This window comes from Spermophilus citellus, assembly GCF_964194105.1.
Source record: "Spermophilus citellus genome assembly, chromosome: X".
Taxonomy (NCBI): Eukaryota; Metazoa; Chordata; class Mammalia; order Rodentia; family Sciuridae; genus Spermophilus; species Spermophilus citellus.
Genome location: NC_138190.1, coordinates 27,266,663 through 27,283,824, shown reverse-complemented (window position 1 = coordinate 27,283,824; position 17,162 = coordinate 27,266,663). Strand labels below are relative to the sequence as shown.

General features: G+C 31.8%; 1 protein-coding gene and 1 pseudogene across 7 annotated transcripts in view; both read left to right on the top strand.

Moving 5' to 3' along the window:
* The window catches only part of DMD (dystrophin), a gene marked incomplete at its 3' end in the record, with an annotated part of 2,539,585 nt that overhangs the window by 552,135 nt on the left and 1,970,288 nt on the right, over window positions 1–17,162 (top strand). The window lies entirely within an intron of this gene.
* LOC308639875 (ribulose-phosphate 3-epimerase-like) lies at window positions 12,341–14,004 on the top strand (annotated as a pseudogene). Its single transcript has one exon. The product of its transcript is annotated as a ribulose-phosphate 3-epimerase-like (transcript).

The window sequence follows — 17,162 nt, the reverse complement described above, 5'->3', positions numbered from 1 at the left end:
GTTAATATAATACCCATAATGCAAGAAAAGCTATGCTGTGATGGCTCAGCAAACCTAATTGCAAGGGACTTTTGAGGGCAGCATATCAGGTTATCACATGCCAAAAATATTTCATTTCAGAGACTTTAGTTTTCTCATTAATTTTATCACTAATCCATTCATTTTCAAAATGTATTTCGGGATTTTACATCAGGTTGACTTTAAAGCTTATATGCAGATGAAGATTTCTTGTCCTAGCACTGAGTAAGGCAGTTGGTCCTATTCTGTGCATAAGAGTGAAGCTAGCTTATATTGGCGCTGCAAACAAGATTATTAAATAGCCAATTACTATTCAGAATGTGTTACGTTCCTTAAAATTACTCAAGCAAGAGTCTTGAACTTGTTCAACCTGAACACATCTGATATCCTCAGCCAAGTAAGGGATGCAAATTAGAGAGCTTCTGGCTTTACTAGTGTGGAACCAGACATGCTTTTTCCCCTTAGGATTCTATGACTAATGACCTGGATTGTCTAAATTCAAGAGTACTCAGCTCTCCAGTGGTAAGCCTGTTTCAGTTTTTCTGCTTCTGTTTTGTCCCATAGTCTATCTTGGAACAAAGGTTATTTTATGTGCAGATTTCAAGTTGAGATGACATTTTAAAACAAATTTTCTTTTCATATTTGATTAGTGAGTGCATCTAGATAGTCTAGACATGTTCATGATAAAAGCTTCAGATTTTCAATGACCCAAGGAAATTATAGAAGTAGGTAATTGTTTGTAATCAGGACACATGGGAGAAGTTCCAACTCCAAATGCTTGTTATGTGACATTGACAGGTATTCTTACACAATAGGCCTCAGTTTTCATATGTGAGAACATTACTTTTCAGGTTCAGTATTTTGAGGGGTGAATGAGATAAAATATGTAAGTGCTATAGCAGTAAAATGTGATAAGAACTCTGACTTACTTTATACCAGCTTCATTGAAATATAATAGATAAATAAAATTACATATATTCAAAGTATACCATGTGATTATTTAATATACATATACATTGTAAAATTATTACTAGTATCAACTTAATTAACATTATCTGTCACTTTACATAGTTACCATTATATTTTTGTGGTAAAAACACTTAAGATCTCTCTTAGCAAATTTCAAGTACACAGTATAGACTTATTAAGTCCAAATACCATGCTATATATTAGATGCCAGAATTTATTAATTTTATAACTGAAAGTTTGTATAAATTGACCAGTATTATCCTATTTCTCCCAATTGTTAGGCCTTGGCTACTAGTACTCTACTGTCTGCTTCTCTGAGCTCAACTTCTTAGAATAGTATGAATATGAGCTGTGGTTGTATCTCAGTGGTAGAGCACTTGCCTAGCATGCATGAGGCACTGGGCTTGATTCTCAGCACAACATATAAATTAATCAATTAAAATAAATTTCCTCAACAACTAAAAAATATTCTAAAAAATAGTATGAGTATTTTTATTTTGAATCTCTATATTGACATGGCTGGCCTGTATCTCCTGGGCCAGGAGTTTATCTTCCTGCCTCATTATCCCGAGTAGTTGAGACTATAGATATGCATGCATCATCATCATCATCATGTGTGGATCATATGATTTACTTTTTAAAAAATATTTTATTTTTAAAACAACAGATAAAATTGTATAATTTATTGTGTATACCATGATGTTTTGAAATATACACACATATGCACACACATGCATAATAGATTGGCTATATTAAGCTATAATAACAGTGTAATAACTATCTAACCAAAATTCATGACTGTAGGCTTTTGGCAGATCAGTTGTGTAATTTTTAAATCTAATAGAATTTCTAGAACTTTTTAGTAGAGTGGAGAGCAATGTGAATCTTCTCAGAAAACTGCATTGACTGTGCAATTTTTAGGGTTTGAGTTGTGTTGTCTCATCTATATATACACAGTATAAAATATTCTCTTTCCTATGGAAGCCAGTTCATTATTCACTATTCTTGCTTTGTTATGCTCATTCCCATTTTCTGGAATTTTCTCCTGCCATCAAATTTTGCTAATAAATTGCCCCCATCTTAAAAATCCAATTCAAGTATCACTAACTGTTCTAGGCCTCACTTTGTTCTATTAACTTTTGTTCCATATTATCATTTATACCCACTATTCAAATTAATTACTTGCTAATTATTTCTGCAGATTATTTTTGATTCCACAACCGTTTTTTTAACATTCTTGAAAGCAGTTGCTATGTTTTATACTCCTTTTTAAATAACTCACTAGGTATTCTCCATGTTTTTAATTCTTTGTTTACAAAACAGTTGACCCTAAAATAATATATTTTTAAACACTACCTAATATTGGCTTAATAGAAAGGTTACCTTTTGTTACCATGTATTTACTATAATGCTTTTGTTTAAGAGATCCCTATATATTACATTGTTGCCTGTATGTATTAAATATTCTGTCCCCTTGTCTATAGTGGACATTTGTGTCAATCTTGCTTTTACTATTGCACAATCTGTTCTAGCTTTCTGTCACTTAACTTGAGAAGAAGTTAAATATATGTTGCATGAATATCTCAGGAGAAAAACTAAAACTAAAGGATTAGTTGTTATTGCTGAAAATAATATGGTTTTGTTTATAGATATTTTGCCAATTCATTCAATACATATTTATGTGAATGAGAAAAAGGCTTGTTTTTATCATACTCATAATGAATATAGAAGTTGTACTGTCCTGCATATTTTCAATGCTCATCCTTAATTAAAAAAAAAAAGGTTATACGATGAAAGGAACAGTTCCTGAATATCTAAATAAAGTTGATTGCCTTGTTATAAACATTAACAATGACCTGAAGTGACTATGTTTAAAAGAGAAAGTCCTTAAAGAACTTTATGATTGCTGACAGCAATCCCAAAGGCTCAGGAGGCTGAGGCAGGAGAATCACAAGTTCAAAGCCAGCCTCAGCAATTTAAGGAGGCCCTAAGCAACTTAGCAAAACCTCTCTCAAAATAAAACATAAAAATGGCTAGGGGTATGGCTCATTGGTACAATGCCCCTGGGTTCAATCCCTGATACCAAAAAAAAAAAAAAAAAAAAGAAAAGAAAAGAAAAGAAAGAAAGAAAGAAAACAAACAAACAAAAAACAAACAAACAAACAAAATTTGTGATTTGGGCTGACAAATTTAGCTAAATACCAATCAATCTGCCTCCTTTGTTCTGATAATTATCCTGGGAATTGCAATCCAGGAATACTGAAGCTATGCTATGGTATAGTAAACTACAAAAGTGTTAAGCATTATTAATGAAACACAGATTCGACTTCTTGAGAGAAGCTATCATTACACATGTATAGAAAATAATATTTTTGTTTGCGTAAAATAGTCTTCTATATTTTATTTATTTTCAGTTTTTAAAATAAATCTGAATTAGCAGGTTCTTATTTCACTCATTTTTCTTCTCTCATTTCCATTCTGCTCTTGGACTTTCATTTTAACAACCTTATTGTACAACAGAATTTTATTTTCAAAATAACCAGTACTTGGGCTGTGGACCTAATAAAGTATTTTTACTCTTACCTATATATTTTTTGGAGTAGAATTTAAATTTGTATTTTCAGTATATGTTAGCATATATTCTCATTATACATTAAATCCAGTTTGAGACTACTAGAGAGAAATATTTTATTTTAAATATTTTTATACTATATTTTTTAATCATTTTTCCTAGGATTATATTACAAAATACACATTTACAAAACAACCCAACTCTTACTGGTTTGAGGTGCAGATTTAAATATTTTCACCATTAATGAATTATTCATCTACCCGTGTGATAGTTTAGTCATTTTAAAATATCTAATATATTATGAGAGAGAATCTACTTTTCCCATTAGATTACATGTGACACTGATCTTTTGGGGAAAAAAGAAAGTCCGTGAGTCACTTCTGTAACATTTGGAATTAAATTCATTAACCAAAATAATACCATGCTTCATCTTTTATATTTTGCTTCCTTAGCATCTGGTCCTTAGTCTGTCTAATTGCATTATAATGGCTCTGTGTTGCAACAGATGCTAGAAGATTTTTTTTTGGCAAGAATGATAATTTTGTTTCATATTTTGGAATACCTGCTTTGCAATTGTCATTCTTATTTACTAGAGCCAGAAAGAAAACAAACCTAATGTTTCTTTTCTCATTTGAAATTTATTGAGTTCAACTGTATTCAAAGATTTAAAAAGATGACATTATCACATTTAAAAGAATTTTTCCCAATTAATACGTTGTGAGCACTCTAATTCTGAGATCCACAATAATTATTAGCCATGATGTGGACATTATCCCACATATTTCTTTTTTGGATGCAATTAATATTCTCACTTTTGAATATCAAAAAGTTAGTGTTCTATTGGAGCCATGCAATGGACTAATTTCTTGTAGTGAATATATTCTTATAAGAAGGAACCACATTATTAGGATAGTAATGTAGATAATTATGATCTATGATCAAGTTAAACTCTAAGGATCCAAAGCCATATATTACCAAAATCTTATTTTTTAACTCAAAGGGGAATCAGCAAGTGTACTTATACTGTAAATTTGTTACTGTTACTGAAAAAGCTCATTTTCTTTTTTCATGCAAGTGTCTATTAAAGACTTTAATGTTCATAAGCAGCATCATAGCATTATAAAATCTCTTTGAAATTTTTGAATTTAGAAAGTTCTGGATAGGAAAGATGAAAATAGACTCATTTTAATTTCATAATGATGTAAAGTGATTATTGTACCATATACTTATTATATAGAATACACACAATATATATGTTCTATATCTATTTGGCAAATGGTCAAGATATTTATATAGCAAGGCATGGTGGGCATACATGTAATCCCAGCAGCTCAGGAGGCTAAGGCAGGAGGATTGCTGGTTCAAGGCCAGCCACAGCCACTTGGTGAGGCCTAAGCAACTTAGCAAGACTCTGTCTCAACATAAAAAAATAAAAAGGGCTGGGGATGTGGCTCAGTGTTTGAGACCCCTGGGTTCAATCCCCAGTACCAAAAAAATGTATAATTCCTTTTCATACTAATATACATAATTGTGTTTTTTGGAATTATTTAATACACATTAAGGGAAATTATTGTTTAATTCATCTTCTAATTTTATCAAATTGAAGAGCATAGCAAGTCATGTATATCTATATTGAATATTATACTAAAAATAAAATGGTTGACAGATGAAAAAATTTATCATAGATTATTGGTTTATATGACATCAAGCATCAGGCTGTAAGGAGACACTCAAATGATAGGCTCATATTGTCCCATAAAAGTTGGAAAGTTTTCTTCCTCATTTCTTTTCTGCTTTCCTTGTTTTCTTTCTTTCTTTTTTATCTTCTTCTGTGGCTTGAACCCAGGGCACTACCACTGAGCTACACCCAGCCATAGTTTTTATATAATAAATAAAAATCCAAGAGTTGGGAAACTGAGAACTTTTTTTCTCACCTTCACTATTAAACAGAGTAATGCCCTTCAATGTGTCACTTAATATTGTTGATGTCAGAACCTTCCATTTGAGCAGCTGAAATTATTGATATTCCTCCTGTGTCATTCTTCAGAATATGTTGTACTATAGTGACTGGCTAGTTTCTATGGTTAGAGCTTTATGCTTCCTGGGAACTGATATTGAATTTAAGAACCTTATCAGCAGCATTGTCATCTTCAAGGTTGTCTACTGGTTTGGGAGGAAGGAGAAAAATATACCAATTACAGATTGCTCATTTACAGTTGCCTTTTAAATCTAATTTTTAAGCTTTTGTGTCTAAGAAAAAGAATATATATATATATGTATATATATATATATATATATGTATATATATGATAACCACTGAGAAGTAATATTTACATTTTAATTTTAATAAATATTTTGATTAAAGTGTTAATTTAAATAATTAACTTTAAGAAATATAAAATTTCAGCATGTTTTGTAATGTAAATATGACAGTTATAAAATTGACATATGAACTTTCAGTATACAATACAGCTTCTATTCAACAAACTTGGATTGTGCCAATGATTTCATTCTTCCCTAAAGACATAAGAGATGAGCAAATCATCTGCCCTTTTTGCCATTCACTCAAAATGCAGTGTTGCTAATTTGGAATCCATGAGCCAGTATAGCAAAACATTTGCATCTTTATTTTTACTAATCTTAACTAAAATTTAGCACTTCCAATTATGGTGATAGGTAATACATTATATTAATAGCAATAAATTCAAATTTATCACTAATGTTTTTATATCAAATCCTAGTTGTGGATATGTTGAAAAATCACATACTAATTTATACTGGTGGTTAATATACTAACCAATACTTTGAATTTGTATTAATTATCATATCTGCATCAAGTGCATTAATAATTGCATAGAATATTTCTATATTTAATATTTGCTATTTATATTGTAGCATAATTAATTCCTTTGTATACCTATATGGTTTTTATTTTCATTTCACACATTTTAAAACATCCTGAAAATATTTCCATATGTTTCACCAGATGCTAAAGGGATCCACAGCACAAATAGTTAAAGGCCCCATGTTTAGAGTCAAATATATATAATACCTTGGTACAAAAGAATAATTGAGGCTTGTACCATATGCTGTGAAGTCAGGCATGACTGTCCCAGCTGGGAGGACTGGTAAGGCAATTTTTGGCTTGGTCTTGAAAGCAGGAGTGATTGTTTTACTAGTGGCAATATGTGAGAGAAGGCATTTTAAAAAGAGAAAAGTAGGTGCAAAGTCACCTGAGGAGAGCGTACAGGGTCAGAAAAAGAGCATCTTAGCGCAGCAATGTTAAAAATTCCTCTTTCTTCACTATTGATGTGGATCCTATTCTGTTTCCATTGGTTTATGTGCAAACTTCCATTTACCATTTTTTTTATTAATCGCAAGTAAGTAGAAACTATTCTTTGTCTTTTAGTATTAACAAATCATTATTTTATAAAGAGTAACATTGTAGACAAGAGGCAAAATTAATCAAAAAGGAGATCAAAGCTCCACATCAGCTTTTTAAATCTCTCATTATTTCAATAAACATCTACCTGTAAGAGGGAGAAATGAATTTGTTTCACCTTTCTACTTTATCATGTTTTCGGACAATGATTAGTCACTTTTCTGGCCTGAGGGCCATAATTGGCTACTGCTAAATCTCAAGAGACTGAAACACATAACTGGAATAATTTTTTTAAACCCCCACAGGGTTGCTGTTCAGTTATAATGGTCAAAGGCAGCTTTATTTGCCAAGCTCAAGTTTTCTAACTTTATGATTTATCTGGCTTTTCTGGGAGAAATGTCGACGTGACAATTCAGATTATAATGAAAGTCATCCAGAGAAGCAGTTATGATTTCAAGAAACTAAAAAAACAAACAAAACTGAAAGCTACACTAATGGACTAATATAGTCTATTTAAACTGTTCTCTTTATCTTGACAAATTTGCTTGAATTCCTTGTTAAGCAAGAGGGTTCACATTTTAAACAACACTTCAAAAAATTTGTTAAGGTTATTACTGGCCTTGATTTCAAACAAGAACCTCCAGAGACTTGAATGGACATTAGTTAATCATATTAAAATTGCATTTGTATCTAAATACTTGCCTGTAATTTTCAAAAACTAAGCATGACATATTTTGAAAACTGATCGATATAAGCAACTTAATATTCCAAGATGAAATATTCCAAATCAAAATATATAGCACATTACAATGTGGTTAAACAGGCCATAATTAGTTTTGGTTCTATAATTAATCATACACACTGGATATATATCTACATAATGAAATTTTATATAAATAAATTTGATGTTATCTAAAATATAATTTTCATTTAATGGTATCAAATTTAAAATTGAAGGGACTTAGGTTTAAATGACTTCTTAACTATGCAATCCTATATGAATTATTAACTTATCTGAGCCTCAGTTTTTCTCATCTATAAGGATAGACCAAAAAAATATTCTAAAAATTGGTAGATGCGGTGGTATTTGACTGTAATCCCAGCAGCTTGGGAGGCTGAGGCAGGAGGATCACAAATTCAAAGCCAGCCTCAGCAATTTAGCGAGACCCTGTCTTAAAATTAAAAAATAAAAATAAAAAATGCTGGAGATGTAGTTCAGTGGTTTAGCATCCTTGGGTTTAATGCCCAATTTAAAAAAAAAAAAAAAAACAATGTAAATGTTAATGTGGAAATTAATTGTACTAAAATGTGTAATTGGTGCTTAGAATTTTTTTCATTTTAATTATTTATGTTTATTAATGAAAAATGTTTTGGCCTAGGGATATAGCTCCATGATGTCTCATTTGCCTAGCATGCATGAGGCCTGCATACAATCCTCAGCACAGCCCCCCCCCCCAATAAAAAGAAAAAAAAAGAAAGAAAGAAAGAAAAGGAAACTTTTTAGTTTTATTTTTGGTAAACAATATATTATTCACACAACATCTAACATAATGTTGCTCCTTAATAAATCAACTTGGCTTATTTCCTTTACTTTCTTATCAACAATTTTTAAAATTCATAATCTTCTATGAATTAAAAATGGAACTTGGTTAAATGGCAGGTTAATTTGATTTAAGGAAAAAACATTTTCATATCAAAAATTCACTGTGAAATTTGTATGTATTTAATTCAATGTCATCATTAATTAATAAACACCCTAGAATTATGGCATGAACACAATAATTGTAGTATTTACTGAATGAGTGAAGGAAAGAATGAATGAATCTTTAAGAACTTAACTCTTCTCCACTATACTTAATTCCTTTTTAACATAGTATATATTCCATTGCTTTGATCTCATTTCTGCTATAAATGCAAGTTGTTATTTTGCATATGAATCACCATCCATAAATTTATACTCAGTGTGGGGTTTTAAATAATCATTACCATGGAAATTATACTTATTCAAGTAACAGTTCTGTGGGTTGGAGTTTATGAATTTCTAAATTTAAAAAAATGCTGATTTAAATTTAGTATTTCTACTCCCCTATACTATCTGTTTCACATCTCCTGCTGCCTTTCTATTAAATTTTATTAAAAAATGTATTTTGACAGCAATTGGTATTTATTCCTGCCTCCTTGGCATTTATGATGCTTAAACTTCCTTTTGAAAGCTTTCCTTTTGATGTATATTGAGTTAATTCCTGCTTGTGCTGTGACATCTACCACAAAACCTTTTAGCCACTCACTGCAGTAAATGGGAAACTGCCATAGCGTGACAGGATGTGGACTGAAAACATGACCACACAGAAAATAGCAAACTCTCTGGAAATCTGTATTTCTTCCTCAATTTCATGGCCTCAAGTAACTTGATAATTTTACATTTTTAATGCCTGTCAGCTCTAATAGGATCTGATAACCAACTAAAGTCTCTATTGGAAGTTAAGAGGGGAAAATATCTGGAATAGCACTTGATGGTGCAGGGAAAGCTAAATGAAGACACTGGAGGAGTCTAAACGTTATGAGAATAATAATAAGGGAAAGAAGAATATGATGACTTAGATTCTGAAGAGCTCTTGTGAATATCTGCATTATAGCTTTAGAAGATTACTGGAGAATAAGTTAGTGAAAATATTTCATAGAATAAATATTTAATAAGCACTTACTACATACAATTTGCTGAGCACTACAGATATAAGATTACAAACTTCCTTCTATTAAAATAGACATTTTTAAATGTTATACTTGGAACTATGGACAGTTCTTTAAAATAATTTTTAGTTACTGTTCATTTTGGTTAGGAAGGAAGGGGAAATAAATTACCTTGGTCATTTTATTTACATTTAATTCTGACAATTAGAAGGGGATTCATATTTAAGGTTAAAAAAGTGGATTCTGGTGCCTATCTTCTTCTTCTTTTATTTATTTGTTTGTTTGTTTGTTTATACATATCAGGATTGAACCCAGTGCTGCTAAACCACTGAGCTACAACCCCAGCCCTTTTTATTTTTTATTTTTATTTTGAGACAGAGTCTCACTAAGTTGCCGAGGCTGGCTTTGAGCTTGCAATCCTCCTGCCTCAGTCTCCAGAGTCAATGGGATTATCTTAAAAGCTTTTACATTGTTTTGGGAATAAACATCATTTTAGATTATGACTGATATTTTCTTAGGTGTGAATTCTATACAGTTTTGTACAACCTCTTTTCTTATTTGGACCTTTGTGATTGAATTAAGAATGGCTCCACATCTATGCATAAGAGTTTCTGTACTGAAAATAAACACTGTACATAATTACCTTAAAATACCATTAGCATTTCATTCTGTGGTAAAGAATAAAAATTGTAAACAAAACTTATTTAAGTGGGCTAACTCATTTAGAATTTACACAGTATGACCAGATCCTAGGAGGAAGTGCACCTTTGAAAAGAGACTGTTAAGAAAATCAATAGTGTAATCATGATTCAAGAAATTATATAAAACTCTTAATGAGCACTATCAATTCTTCCTTTGCTAAAAATTATTGATATTCTACTTTTAAATTACCCTCATTTATATTGCTCCCCTGAGGATATAATTAATCATCAGGATCACTTAATTTCAGCTACCATTCTGCTCTTAGGAAAAAAAAAATATTTAAAGATATACTGACTTGGTACTTTAGATTTTCAGTATTTTTATTTAGCAATGCTTTTAGGAAACTTGTATTATAGAAGTTTGACTGTGGAATCAAATTTTCTGAAAAAATGCTTTAGTGATTTCTTGTATTTTTGAGTTTAAATTTTTATACATGATGGCCCCAAAACACAAAGCATAAGTAATTGTACTTTTATAATCAATCAGTTATGGAAATACGTTAAAACATGCTAAAACTAAAATTTAACTTAAAATAGAATTAATTTAATTTCCCAAATGCCTAGGAATTCCAGTTATATTAGGTCCCATGATGCTAGAAAAATGACTTTGCAATTATTATTACAGTATTTTCTATTGTGCATCAAGTTATAATAGATAACAATAGTCACCCACCCAACAGTTGAATTCCAGCCTGTGTGCATCCCAATAGAACTCTGGTTTTGTTCAGATATCTATTCACACAGTTGACAGTAGTCTTTAGAGGAGAAAGAAGCCTATCCCTTGTCACAGAAGGGAATCATACTTCATTTAACACATTTATGTGCTTTCATGCCCTTTGACAATTTGGGGCTTAAGTATAGACATGGGATGTAATTTGGGCCAATAAAACAGGAGGCAGGTTTTTCTAATCAATAAGAAATGTTCATTTAATTAACTGGTTGAGTTTTCCTTCAAGATATACATATAATTTAAAATGTAGAAAGCCCACTGATTTATGTATGATTCAATAAGTATTTAATGAACTCAGATTAGACTGACTAGACTGTGGACCTGAAACAGTATATACCAACTGTGGCAACAGATGGAAATATTTTTGTTGAAAAAATACACATTGACTGAAGTGAATCACTGTTACTATCATTATTTGTTCTCTCTCTTTAGGAAGACTTAACCCTAGCATTAAAGGTAATGCTGTCCTTTAGAAAACAAAATCTCTACATAAATAAAGGTCTATCAACAACTAAAAAATATTTTAAAAAAGAAAAGAAAAATCTCCATTTCTAAGAAGTTATTTGAACAGAGAATATTTGAGAGGTTACATGATGAGAAAAATTTTAACTGTGCAAGCAATTAGAACTTTTACAAATAACATTGTCTTTAATTTTGAGAAATCTAACACATTATACTCAGTGAAGTATAACACCTGAGTTTTAAAGTAGAATATTAGGAGAAAAGTAAGTGGCTTCTGGAGTTATAGCCTGTATTGGGAAGATTTTTTTTTTTCATAGAAAAAAAATGAACAGTATACTATTATACTATTAAGACACCACAATTTCTGAAAGGTATATTAAAAATATCATTATTTTAGCAAATAAAATTTAGAACCATGAAAAAAATATTAGAGGGAATGTACTTTTATTTCATTGAGAAGAATGCCTATTGTAACAAATAAAAATCTTAAACTAAATTAAATATGGTACTTAGAAATAGCCTATGAAGTCACATGAATTTATAGAAGGATGTTTATTTTTTTCAAAAAGTTTAGGAAGATTGGACTTGAATTCAAGCTTGAATTTGATCTTCTAAGCTCAACTTTAAATAGTTAGGAATGAACATGGGAAATTTAGAAGTGTAGTCAAAGTAAAATGATATTTGAGTACCAAAATGATGGAAAATTAAATTTATCTGAAATATCTTCAATTGTCTTAATTTGGGCAATTTTAAAAAATAAATAAGTTTATAAAAAGGAATACCAGTGGGGTAACTAGTACTACGGAGCCAGGACCATGGCGTTGGGCTGCAAGATTGGCCTGTCCATTCTCAACAGCCACCTAGCCAATTTAGGGGCTGAGTGCCTCCGGATGCTAATCTCTGGGGCAGATTATCTGCACCTGGATATAATGGATGGGCATTTTGTTCCCAGCATCACCTTTGGTCACCCTGTGGTAGAAAGCCTCCGAAAGCAGCTAGGCCAGAACCCTTTCTTTGACATGCACAGGATGATGTCCAAGCCAGAACAGTGGGTAAAGCCAATCAATACACCTTTCATCTCGAGGCCACTGAGAACCCAGGGGCTTTGATTAAAGACATCCAGGAAAATGGGATGAAGGTTTGCCTTGCCATCAAACCAGGAACTACAGTTGAGTATTTGGCACCATGGGCTAATCAAATAGATATGGCCTTGGTTATGACAGTGGAACCTGGGATTGGAGGGCAGAAATTCATGGAAGATATGATGCCAAAGGTTCATTGGTTGAGGACCCAGTTTCCATCTTTGCATATAGAGGTAGATGGTGGAGTAGGTCCTGACACTGTCCATAAATGTGCAAAGGCAGGAGCTAACATGATTGTGTCTGGCAGTGCCATTATGAGGAGTGAAGACCCCAGATCTGTGATCAACTTTGTAAGAAATATTTGCTCAGAAGCTGCTCAGAAATGGTCTCTTGATTGATGAAATCATAGGGAATCCAGAGTTTGTGTTCATGAAATCTTCTTTTTACTGGAAAACAGGAATATTGTCTACCAAATCATACCAGGTTGAGGCAGTGCTGCTTTTCAGAGCAATTATTCATTCCAGTGATTAAAATCTATTGTGCAGAATGTTCTAAGAGCTTAGAAATTGATGTATACAACATTCTTTAGTGATCCAATTTAAAGGTTAGTGTGGTTAAAAAACTGTTTCTAATAGAATTGATTTTTATAAAGAGTGAAAATATGGGCCGTATTAAGGTTACAAAAAAGAAATGTATCATAACGCCTAAGGTGGATGGATATTAGCTACTATGAAAAATTTTTTTCACGTTTTTAAAAATAATGTTCTATTGTTTCCCAGCTGTTTTCCAAAAAGCAAAGGAAGCCCTTACATTTTTCCTATATTTTTCCTGTTTCATGTCATTTGTTATTTGTTTATATGCTTGATAATATGAGTAGTGTGGAGCTAAAAAACACAAGCTTGGGCAGGATGGCAAAAAAAAAAAGAAATACCATCTTGTTATTTATGACAACATGGACAGAATTGGAGATGATTATGCTAAATGAAATATACCAGGCACAGAAAAACAAGAATCATATGATCTCACTGATATGTAGAATCAAAAATGTAATCTCTAAGAAGTTGAGAAAAGCCAGGTGCCATGGCTCAAGCCTATAATCCCAATGACTTGGGAGGCTGAGGCGGGAGGATTGCAAGTTTGAAGTCAGCTTCAGGAACTTAGTGAGACTCTGTCTCAAAATGAAAAAAAAAAAAAAAGAATAAAAGGACTAGGGATGTAGATTACTGGTAAAATGCCCTCAATTCAATCTCCAGTACAAAAAAGTTGTAAAAGAATAGTGGTTACCAGAGGCCCCATAGAATAGAAGGAAGGGATAGATGAGGAAAGGTTGGTCAATGAACACTTAAGTTACAGTTAAATTTCTGTTTTACTTTTGCATGGAAGAGTGACTATAGATAATAATTATGTACTGTATATATCAAAAATCTAGATTTTGAGTGTTTTTACCATAAAGAAATGATAAATGAGGAGATATGTATGATTACTCTGACTTGATCATTATACAAGGTATACATGTATCAAAACATCATATGGTACTCCACAAACATGTATAATTTTTTATGTATCAGTCAAAATATATATAATATAAATATAAATAATTAATTTTTAAAAGCCTTATTTAGGGGCTGGGATTGTGGCTCAGCATTAGAGCGCTCACCTAGCATGGGCAGGACTTGGGTTTGATCCTCAGCACCACATAAAGATAAAGGCATTGTGTTTAAAAAAAAATTGAGCCATTAAAAAAAAGTCTTATTTAAATAGAGAAAAGAACTAGCTTGTGAATATAACCAAAAACAGAAAAAATAAAGAAAAAGGAAATGTCATTTCATCGTATTTATCATTTAAATCCACATTTCAGAAATGAGATTAAACATTTATTAGTTATAATATATCAGGCACTCTGCATTTAACACACACCATCATATTAGAATATCCCAAAAGCCACACAAAGTTATTTTCCTTAATCTCATTTATCAGTATAGATTCATAGATTCAGAAAGTAAGTAATTTATACAAGATTTTATAGTTGCTAAAAATTTATAGTTATCTGTAATCCAGGCTTAAATTCAGATCTGATTCAAACATTATATTTCCTTTGCTTTGATAAGGCATTAACAACACAGTTGCCTCTTTAATATATCTAAGGATGTGCTTTTATTTAAATATAAAGACAAACAAATGAACAGATAACCCATACAATATCTAACACAGGACTTTCAATGTAAGAATTTCAAAAGTGGTACTCATCACTCTTCTGGTCTCATATTATCACAGTGCTACAAAATACCCTCTCTGTTTCTTTACTTCCTGCTTTGTAGTTACCATACACTGACCACTATATACAAGGATTACTGTTGTTGTTTTTATACACATATTTCCTAGCAGTTGATGAGATTTAAATGCAGTAAATTTAACTTGAAAGTATTTATATAGGTAGATTTTTCAAAGATATTCTGTCCAAATGTGTATTTTATTATAATTTATATGATATAGTTCATATGTACAATTCTGTTAAAAAATCTAAGTTGTTGATTTTTGTTTATTACTCATGGTTTTCCTTTTCAGCATAGAAATATGTGGCATTTAAAGGAAAAATTTTAAGTACAATTTTAAAATCGAGAAAAACCCACTCATGGCAAAAACATCTTTTCCTTAAATAATTTTTCTTTAACAGAATTAGTAATTTTTTCTTTAAGTTTGCATTTTGAAATTTGATTTTCACTTAAATTGATCCATAATATTTTTATCACATGCTTTTACTGTAGAAGTAATATTGAGTTGGTATGCTCTTGTAAGAATATTATATTTAAAACCAGCAGCAACTGTTTGGATTGGACTAGCATCTCTTCAGTGTCCCTAGGTCAACATCCAAGCCAAAATTCTTGTATAATATGGATTTTTCAAATAATTATTACCTATAGTAATATATTATTTATTGAATATTAGAGCTAGTATACAATTTAAGATGTTTTGTATATTGCTTCAATTAAAACTTTTTGTGCATAAATTTGAGGTTTTCCTTGTTTTCTAGTTGACATGGCCCATCAATACAAAAAAATGTACTGATTTTTCATGGTATAAAAAACAAAATAATCCTTGTAGAATATAAAGGAAATTCTCTTTTTGAAGAAATATTTTTGCTTTTTTGCTTTGAAGTTCTGGGAATGGAAACCAGGGCCTTATATATATGCTAGAGAAGAACTCTACCACTGAGTAACAGCCCCAGCCCAGTAATTTTTTACTCTAGTTTTTTTTTTTTTTTTTTTTTTTTGTGTGTGTGTGTGTGTGGTGCTGGGGATTAGAACCCAGGGCCTTGTGCATGCAAGGCAAGCACTCTACCAATTGAGTTATATCCTCAGCCCCAGCCCAGTAATTTTTAAAAACAATTTATTTTGCCTTGAATGGGAAAGATTAAGAATTAATGCTATTATGTAGCAAGTATTTTAGTATCAATGTACAATGAAAACTATTCTAGCTATATGTTTTTAGATAGAGAGCAAAAAATTAATTAAGTTTTGTTAATTTCAAGCCATATTTTGACCCCATTAAGTAATATATAGTGATAAAAATATTGTTGATTTATAGCAGATATATCATGATCTCTGTATTTGTATCTATCAGTGGATCAGCAGGAAATGCACAGCATGCTGAAATGAAATGAGTAAATGATGAGAGTAATGAAGGGGAAATTTACTAAGGTGTGTGCAGGATAATGGGATGGTACAGATGGTGCTAGCAACAGTAGGAAAATACTGCCCACCCCTGGGACTAAGGAGATAAAGCTAGAGAGGGGTTTCTAGAGGCTAAAAATAGAGGTAGTCTAAGAGAGGCCACCCAACAGTACCTGTGGCCTTTGGAAGAGACATACAACTACCACCAATCTGAATTATGAAGCAGAAGCAAATAAAACAACAGACATTGAGCTCATTTAAATATCACTCAACTTATTATATATAATATATTATTATATTATATATTATAATATATTAAGTTATATATTATAATATGAATTATTATATGTATTCAACCACGTGACCAGCACGCTAGCTTCATACTAGAGGTTCGTAGCATAGAAGTTAACTAGTGAGATCAAAATAAACACACAAACTCAATTTACCATTTTCTTTGACCAGGTCTGAGACGGCCCTCCCTCTGGCTCCTGCCTCCAGCCACCCAGTGGGGCAGGGAGGCTTACTCAGGACTAGCAGGAGAGAGAGAGAGAGAGCACGCCAGAGAATGGCCTTTTATTGGGGAACAAGAAATTCAGGGGAAAACTCCATCCAATGAAGGTCGAGGGGGACAGCATTCCAAGGTCAGGGTCAGTGATTGGTCTCAGGGTCAATGGTCAGTCACACCCCCACATGGATGGATGGGCTCTCACACCTAGAAAGGGTGGGGATTAGTTCCCACACAGTTTAGCCAGAACGCCTCACACCCAATCAGGGAGGTGCCCAATCACGTGTGAGAATGGCTTCCCACAATGTATTATATATTTTTTTTCTATGTCACTTTGGAGAAGGGCTTTGGTTTGCCCTGGGTAATAGTTTCTGCCAAG